The sequence below is a fragment of the Lipotes vexillifer genome, unplaced genomic scaffold (assembly GCF_000442215.2).
Source record: "Lipotes vexillifer unplaced genomic scaffold, Lipotes_vexillifer_v1.1 scaffold1156, whole genome shotgun sequence".
Lineage (NCBI taxonomy): Eukaryota > Metazoa > Chordata > Mammalia > Artiodactyla > Lipotidae > Lipotes > Lipotes vexillifer.
Window position 1 is genome coordinate 306718 of NW_006773601.1, and position 7849 is coordinate 314566.

Sequence of the window (7849 nt, forward strand, 5' to 3'; positions counted from 1 at the left end):
TGGCGGGCCCCCCCCCTCCCCGGGGGGAGCCACTTTCTGGAGAGCTCTGGGTGTAGCTCCCGCCGACCAAAGACTCTGTCCCACGGCTCCTGCCTGCTGTGCGGTGGGTTCTCTCACGGGCAGTGAGCTTGTCGGGGCTGCACAAATCCCTCTGCGGAAAGCAGCCACATCTGCAGATCCCAGCTCTCCTTTAGTCCTCTCCATGGCTGGAATTCAAAAGCATGTCTTTCTGGAGCCCCTTGTGATATTAACTGTTTTGTTTTTTTAATTAAACGGAAAAGATATTTGACATGTGCAAAGTCAAGTTAATAAATGAGTCTGTGTGTGGACTCAGTGGGGAGGTGCCGTGGGAGTAGAGGCTGCAGGGGGGCGGGGAGAAGGACGGGTCCCACCTGCGTGAAGCTGCTGATGTGACCCATGCATCCCCCAGGTCCGGCAGTGGGGGAGGGGCGGGGACTCCTGCCAGCACGGGCAGGGGTGAGGGTGGCAGTTCGGCGTGCGGGCACACAGGCGACTCAGATAATCCACCTGTGTCAGAGACTCCAGGGCTGCTGCCTCTCCTTCCCGCCCGTGTCACCCGTAATGGGCTGAGAGGCCACACACATCCGCAGAAGCCCGTGTTCCACGCCTTTCACGGAGTCGGGGCGGAGTCTATGACGGACTAGCAAGGCCTTGGTTCTACGAGCTCAGCTGGGCTGGGAGGTGTCTGCTGCGCCTGCAGCCTCAGTCCCCAGCCCCTGAAGGGCCTTCTGGGGCCACTTCTCCACGTGCACAGAGACGCTGGGCCTGCCCAGCTCAGGGGAGGCCCAGCCTGGCGCCAGCCTGCGGAAGGCGCTCCTTCCTCTGCGCGGGAGGGGACGCAGGTAAGATGGCACCGGGGACTCGGCGGTGCGTATGTGGCTTGTTCAGCTCAGCTCACTTCCCGGCCCCGGAGCAGCACGGCCCTCCACAGGGGTCTCTATCGTTAGAATCTCATTTAGCAGAATCCTCAGCCTGCCATTCGTGGTCTTAGAGGAGACCGGTGTACCTCCCCAGGGTCCCAGCTCACTACCCTGCCCCCACACCACAGGAGGGCTTGCTGTGACCCTAAGCCTCCCTCTCTCTCTGCCTGTGCGTTTGCTGCGCACTCCACCCAGGATGGCCGGGCTCCGTGCCCTCAGCCACCTTCACGATGCTACCCCCCCCTCAGGAGCTTCCTCAGACCCCATCTCCCCCACAGGGACCTCTCAAAGTGTGGCCCGCAGTTTTCCGTTGGAGAACTTCTCATCTCTGTCCCTGGCCTCCCATCTCCTCAGAAGGCCTGTGCTGTCTGCATGTGCCTCTACCACCGGGTGTTGCAATCCCAGAAAACAAGGCCTCTATTTCCCCAAATCTTCTCTGTCTCCCCACTAATGAGCACCCTGGAGGCACCTTGTAAGCACCGGATTAATGATTGCTGAATGGAGCTGCCCTGTGTGGAATGTTGATTAAGGTCTCATGGTTTCATCCGGGGTCACTTTTTTTTTGCAGCTGTAAAAACCCACAGCAGCCACTGTAAGGCATTGAAGCAGGAGGGCCTGACTCCCTCTGTCCAGGCTGGAGGCCCAGGGAGCTTGGTTGGCGGAGGGCAAGGGGTGCGGGGTTCTTTTCTGTTGAATGGATCACTTTAAATACTAACAGGTTGCATTTTACGGTTGATCTTTGGGTGAGGGGGAGAAGAGGACTGTGGTCATTGGACAGCGTTTGCTACAATTTTTTAAAAAAAGGCATTTTCTCCCTGATTTTTACATTTTTGTTAAAAAAAAAAAAAAAGATTCAATTCCCTGTCCCATCTGCAGTCCTCTCGGCCAGGCCCTTGATCCCTCTCGATAGGTGTGTTTCCATCGTGGCTCACACAAAGCCCCTTCGAACACCTCTCCAGTTTAAGGAGACGAAGCTACCGCCTGATTCTCTTTTTTTTTTTCTTTTTTTTTTTTGGTACGCGGGCCTCTCACTGTTGTGGCCTCTCCCGTTGCGGAGCACAGGCTCCGGACGCGCAGGCTCAGCGGCCATGGCTCACGGGCTCAGCCGCTCCGCGGCAGGTGGGATCTTCCCGGACCGGGGCACGAACCCGTGTCCCCCGCAACGGCAGGCGGACTCTCAACCACTGTGCTACCAGGGAGGCCCTGCCTGATTCTCTTTTAAGTGTCCTGTGTGCCGGCCCAGCCAGGGGGCTTCCTCTGGGACCCACCTCGCGGCCGGGCTGTCTTCGTCTAGAAGTCGAAGGTGCCTCACCTCTTCGTGCCCGGTCTTGCTTCTGCTTAATTTTCAACCCATGTCGTGAAGCTGCTCTGAACTCTCAGGGACATTCAGAGAGCACCTGCTCCTTGAACGCTTTCATCCTTTGGAGGTGCAAGTCTCCCTTCCCCACTCCCCCGTCCCAGCTAATGTAGAAAGAATATTCACATTTACGGGAGGGAGCCAGAATGTTTCTATTTGCACTTTATAGATTCATTGCCTTCAAAATGTAATTTTAGAAATGTCAAGTTGATTTTGAGCTCTGGGAGAGTGAGAAAAGCACCCGTCAGCTTCAGAATTAGAAATGTGCCAACTTAGAAAGAACCAGCACTTGTTGTTATCAGAGGTGTATGCCCAAGAAAATGTTACCTGCTCAGAACTGGCAGCCTTGAGAGCCCTGAGTTGCCAGTTGGCGTGTAGGTGGGGCGCACCATCATGTTGTGGCCAGTGTTGACACTGGGTGTGGGCCAGGGTGGAGGCCCCCCCAAGGCTGCCATGTGAGGCTGCCTGGCCCTCTGGGTTAAGATGGCACCCACCAGACCTCTCCTGCCCGTGCTTCAGCTCCAGGGGCCAATTAACCAAACGCTATGCTTTTCTCTCTGAGACCCCTCCCCAAGGGCTGACCCTGGCAGTGGCTCAGGGCTAACTATTAGCACTGTTGGGTTTTGCCAGTATATCAAAGTTGCTTCTGTCTTTGTGATCAACTAGTGTCCTCCAGACAGGCCATGGTAGTTAATCCTCTGCTTTGGTTTAAACCATCTCCCAGTCCCAGTCCCAGTGTAATGATGTAGGTCTCTTTAGCTTTGTTGGAAAATAGATTTCAGGTTGGAGGCAACTCCAGATGATTGGCAATGGCTGCCAAGAGTTCTGCATTGAGAAGAATTCTTGTAAATGAGTGATATTTGTGATGGGTACAGGGCAGGGAGTGGTGGCAACAATGCTGTCTAATTACCAGCACTACATTAGACCTTGCCTTTCGTGCAGCTTTTAGGTTTAACAACTTCTTCTTATCCTTCTCTTTCTTTCTCCCCTTCCTCCCCTTCCTCTTCTTTTAATCAAAAATGGCTCTGGGGCTTCCCTGGTGGCGCAGTGGTTGACGGTCCGCCTGCCGATGCAGGGCACGCGGGTTCGTGCCCCGGTCCGGGAAGATCCCACGTGCCACGGAGTGGCTGGGCCCGTGAGCCATGGCCGCTGAGCCTGCGCGTCCAGAGCCTGTGCTCCGCAACGGGAGAGGCCACGACAGTGAGAGGCCCGCGTACCGCAAAAAAAAAAAAATTGGCTAGGATTTGGCAACATTGACAGAGGGGCATGCATGAATGAGAAAAGCAGAAAGTTCAAAGAACACATTACTGACACCTAATTCAACACAAACTCACTTAAACAACAACAACAAAAAGTGGGGGTGGATTTATTTGCTCAGGTAACTAAAAAGTCCAGGTGTAGGCTTTCATGCGTGGCTGGATCTAGGGGCTCAGAAGATGTTCTCAACAATTATCCCTTCTTCAGCTCCCAGCTCTGATTCCCTCTGTGTTGCTTCATTCCAACAGACTCTTCTCATAAGGAGGCCGAAAGGCCACCAGCATCTCCAGCCAAAGTCTTGATTTGAGTCTGCCTTTTGTCCTTGGTCCAATCATCAGTCAACCACTGGGGTGAAAAATAGGCTATTTGCCCAGCTTTTCATGAGCCTATCCCTGGAGCTCAACCCTCAAGGACTGGGAATAGAGAGAAGATGGTTCCTTAAGGGAAAGCTAGGGTGCCATTACTAGAGGAAGAGGGAACGGACCTTGGGAAGGAGAATGCAATAGCGATCCATGCTAGTTTCCACTGGAAGGACTTTGACGAGACACTGTGTAGTTTTTCCAGAGGGATATGGAGTGAGCTGTGTTAAAGAACTGGAATGTTTTCCAGGAACCCCACTGGGGTCCCTTTTGAGGTCATTCCCAGCACTGGGGCTGGAAGGCTTGGTGCTCTCAGTGGCCCATGGAGGATCCCTACCTTGCAGCTGACCTATAGCTGACTTCAGGAAAGTCTAAAGGGATCACAGAGCTCTTTGTATCCAATCCGCTCATATCCAGGTAATGAGACTGAGGGACCCAGGGGACATAAAAAACTATAAGTTAGTGGAAAACCAAGACTAGAGCCCACATTGCCTGACTCCTGGGCCAAGCCTTCTTTTACTTCAAGGTGTTTCCTAGAAACTGAGAGCTGAGGTTTTTAGACCAGTCATTAATTACACCTTTTGGAGATAGAATCTAGCACAGTAATATAGAGCAGTCATTAGAGTTTGGGTTCTGAAGCTGGACAAATCTGTAGATACCGAAATTAACAGAAGCAATGCAGTTACTGTAAAGCAATGGGAGGCTTGTAACCAGAAACACCAAGCCAGCAGAAGCAGAGAGGTATAGACCAGACAGGGGGTGGAGCAGGGGAGAGGGCAGGTGGTGGCCAGACCTTGGAGACAGCCCGGGCTACTCCAGTGCTCTGTTAGACTTCTTTGATCAACTGACGAACCCCTTTGAAAATAGGATCTTTGCCTTCTGATAATTAATCGGTAAGAGACTGACCTGAGGACTCTATTGCTCTCAACAGGCCCAAATGCTGGCTCTAGAGTTCTCAAGAGGAGCCACAGTCATTGTGTCCTCCTGGAGAAGGACATGGTTATTCTCAGTGGAATTCCGGGGCCCCTCAAGCTCTCTATCAAATCTCTTCCTTTCCCCGCTGGCCCAATGGCCTGACACTCTGGTGGCACTTCCAGTATCTTCAAGGACACTGAGATGTCCTCCTTCCACTGCGAGGAACACTGCCCCACCTACCTCCCCACCCCCCGGTGGGAACAACAACCTCAGCGTTGGATAACTGCTGGCTTTGGCATTAGGGTGGTGATTTCATGATGTGGCCCAGCAGAGAGCTGATTGGAAGTGCCCAGGAAACCTCTAAAACCCGACAGAGGCCGCCTCTGCCAGTGAGGGATGAGGCAATCGATTTGAGAAATGCCTCATCAGTAGAGGCTGGATTATATATCAGCTCTCTGGGGCTTCCTTCTCCAGCTGCTTCCCAGGGAGCTCTTTTATTGATTTTGATCCGAGGTGTCTCCTTGCTGTTTCTGGCCCTGAACTGTGGGTGCCCAAGGGTCTGTCTCACACTTAGAGCATCCCCCACTGTGCCCCTGTCCCCAGCACAGACAGAAGGCATTCTTAGGTTGCAGTGCTGGACAGATAACATCCTTGCTTCCATCCTTTTCCAGCACCTCATTGCTATTTCTGATGGCTGGGTTCTAAATTCTTTCTGCCTTACTATAGAGTCTATTCTGGCCCAGGGATTTATGGACCTCTTAGCATCAAGAGTTCTGTACATCCTCTGAGATCATATGTAATTTTTTGTGAAAATGCCCCTCTGTGGATTATTTTTCCTGAGGAAATGGTCTAGAGCTCCCATAAATCCTCGAAGGGGTCGATGAACAATAAAAGTCAGAAACATTCATGCCAATCATCAGGTTTCATGCTGATGCTGAGGCACCGATGTGATTGGAACTTCCTGTGAGCCCTGAAATCCCGCATGGTTCGTGTGTCAACAAGCGGGAGGCTCCTTGGACTGCCTTTCCTGGCAGGGAAGTCACAGCCATTCTGTCCTGTATCCTCTCTCCTTGCCCTTAATGGCTGAATTGGCCACACGTGGGGTGGGCCCAGTCGTCAAACTGAGGGGTATTTTTATCCTGCCAGTAGGAGCTGCCGTCCTGGGTGAGCTGTGACTTTGGCTCCAGCTTGAAGGAAGAAGCTGGCAGGAGAGAACAAATCCTGACAACATACTAGCCTGAGCTCTTGCTACCTGCAGTCTGCCACCCATCTGTTAGCTGCCCTCAGAACCAGCCCTGGGGGAGCCCTTGCCTCTTTATCTTGGGCTTCAGTGGGGAGCCTGTGGTGAGAGCAGCCCAGGGCCAAGCAGGTTTTTCTGCCCTAGAAACCAGGTCTATGGTTAAAGATGAAACACCTGGAGAGGAGAGAGGGGTGGGTCCAGGGTGAAGCCGGAAGTGTCTTGGTCTCCTGGCCTGGTTTCCGGGGGTAGGCGTGGTGAGCAGAGCCGGGCTGCTTGTGGAGGGAGGACAGGGTCGGAGGCGCACTCCTGGGCCTCTTGCCTGAGTAGCCTGGGTGGTGGGAGCCGGACAGACTGCCCAGCTGAGAGCGAGGAACGATGCAAACGCCAGGCAGTGGACGGCAGAGAAGGAGGTAGGGCCCCGCAGTGAATGTCCCTGAGGACATCAGAGGCAGAGACGTTAGGCTAATGTAACCATGTTTACGGCTGTAGTACCTTCAGTCTTTCTGACCCTACATAGATTGTGGAAAATAAAAACAGCTGTTATCCATGAGGAACTCTATGCTGGGCACTGTGCCATGCGCACATAAGCCCACTCATCGTCTTAACTATCGTATGTGGTAGGATTTTTTTTTTTGGTGTGTGTCCATGTGCATTTAAAAAAATTTTTTAAATTGAGTTACAATTCATGTACCATAGAATTCACCCTTTTAAAGTGTATGATTCAGTGCTTTCTAGTATACTCACAAGGTTATGCAACCATCACCATTATCTAATTCCAGAGCATGTTTTATTACCCCCAAAGGAAACTCTGTAACCTGTTATCAGTGACTCCCTATTCCACCCTACCCCAGACCCTGGCAACCATTAATCTGCTTTCTATCTCTATGAATTTACCTATAATGGACAGAATGGGATAAAGTAGACTTTTGTAACTGGCTTCTTTCGTTACTCAGGCCAACTTTGGTTGACTCACCCACGTGCAGCAAAGCCAATCTACTGACACTGGGTTGCGGTGAAAGAAAGTGCAGCACTTATTGCAGGGCACCAAGCAAGTAGTACCAGAAGCTAACCTCCAAAGGAAAAGGCCCAAACTCCCTGATGGCTTTCAGGGAACGGTTTATAAAGCAGGGTGAGGGAGAAGGTTGTGGGGTACGTGATCAGCTCGCGGACATTCTTCTGACTGGTTGGTGGTGAGGTAATCAGGAGTCAACATCGTCAGCCTCCTGGTTCTAATCAGTCTGGGGTCTACCTGCTTGTGGTCAGCCTTCAGTTAACTTCTTCCACCTGGTGGGGGTTTCAGTAGCTGCAAAACAGCTCAAGGATATGGCTCAGCATATTATCTATAGCCCTTGAAGAGGAACTAAAAAGGTCCTTGACTTTGTTTAATGGCTAAACTATTATTATTTTGTCTTGCTTGACTGTTTTCCTTGGTTTCTGCATTTCCTTGCATCTCTAATTAAATTTGTTCTTTGGAACTCGGGGAAAGCCTAGGAGGCTAAAGTTTTTCTATAAACAAGAGGTAGATGGAGGATAGGGAGGGGTCTGTCCAGGGAAGGCCCCATAGCGTTCTACTTGATTACAGTCCCTTCTTTTGTTTGATATTCCTCAAACTTGAAGGGGAACCCGTGCAGGACAAGAAAGGGAATAAAGTTTTGGTTAGAGAAGTTAATCATTAACTCGGCAGAGAAACTCACTTTTAGGAGGACTTGGTTTTAGCCCCTACTCTGTTTCAACTTTCCCCAAATCTTTGAGGGAATGGGGCTCTGGATACTTCCTGCTG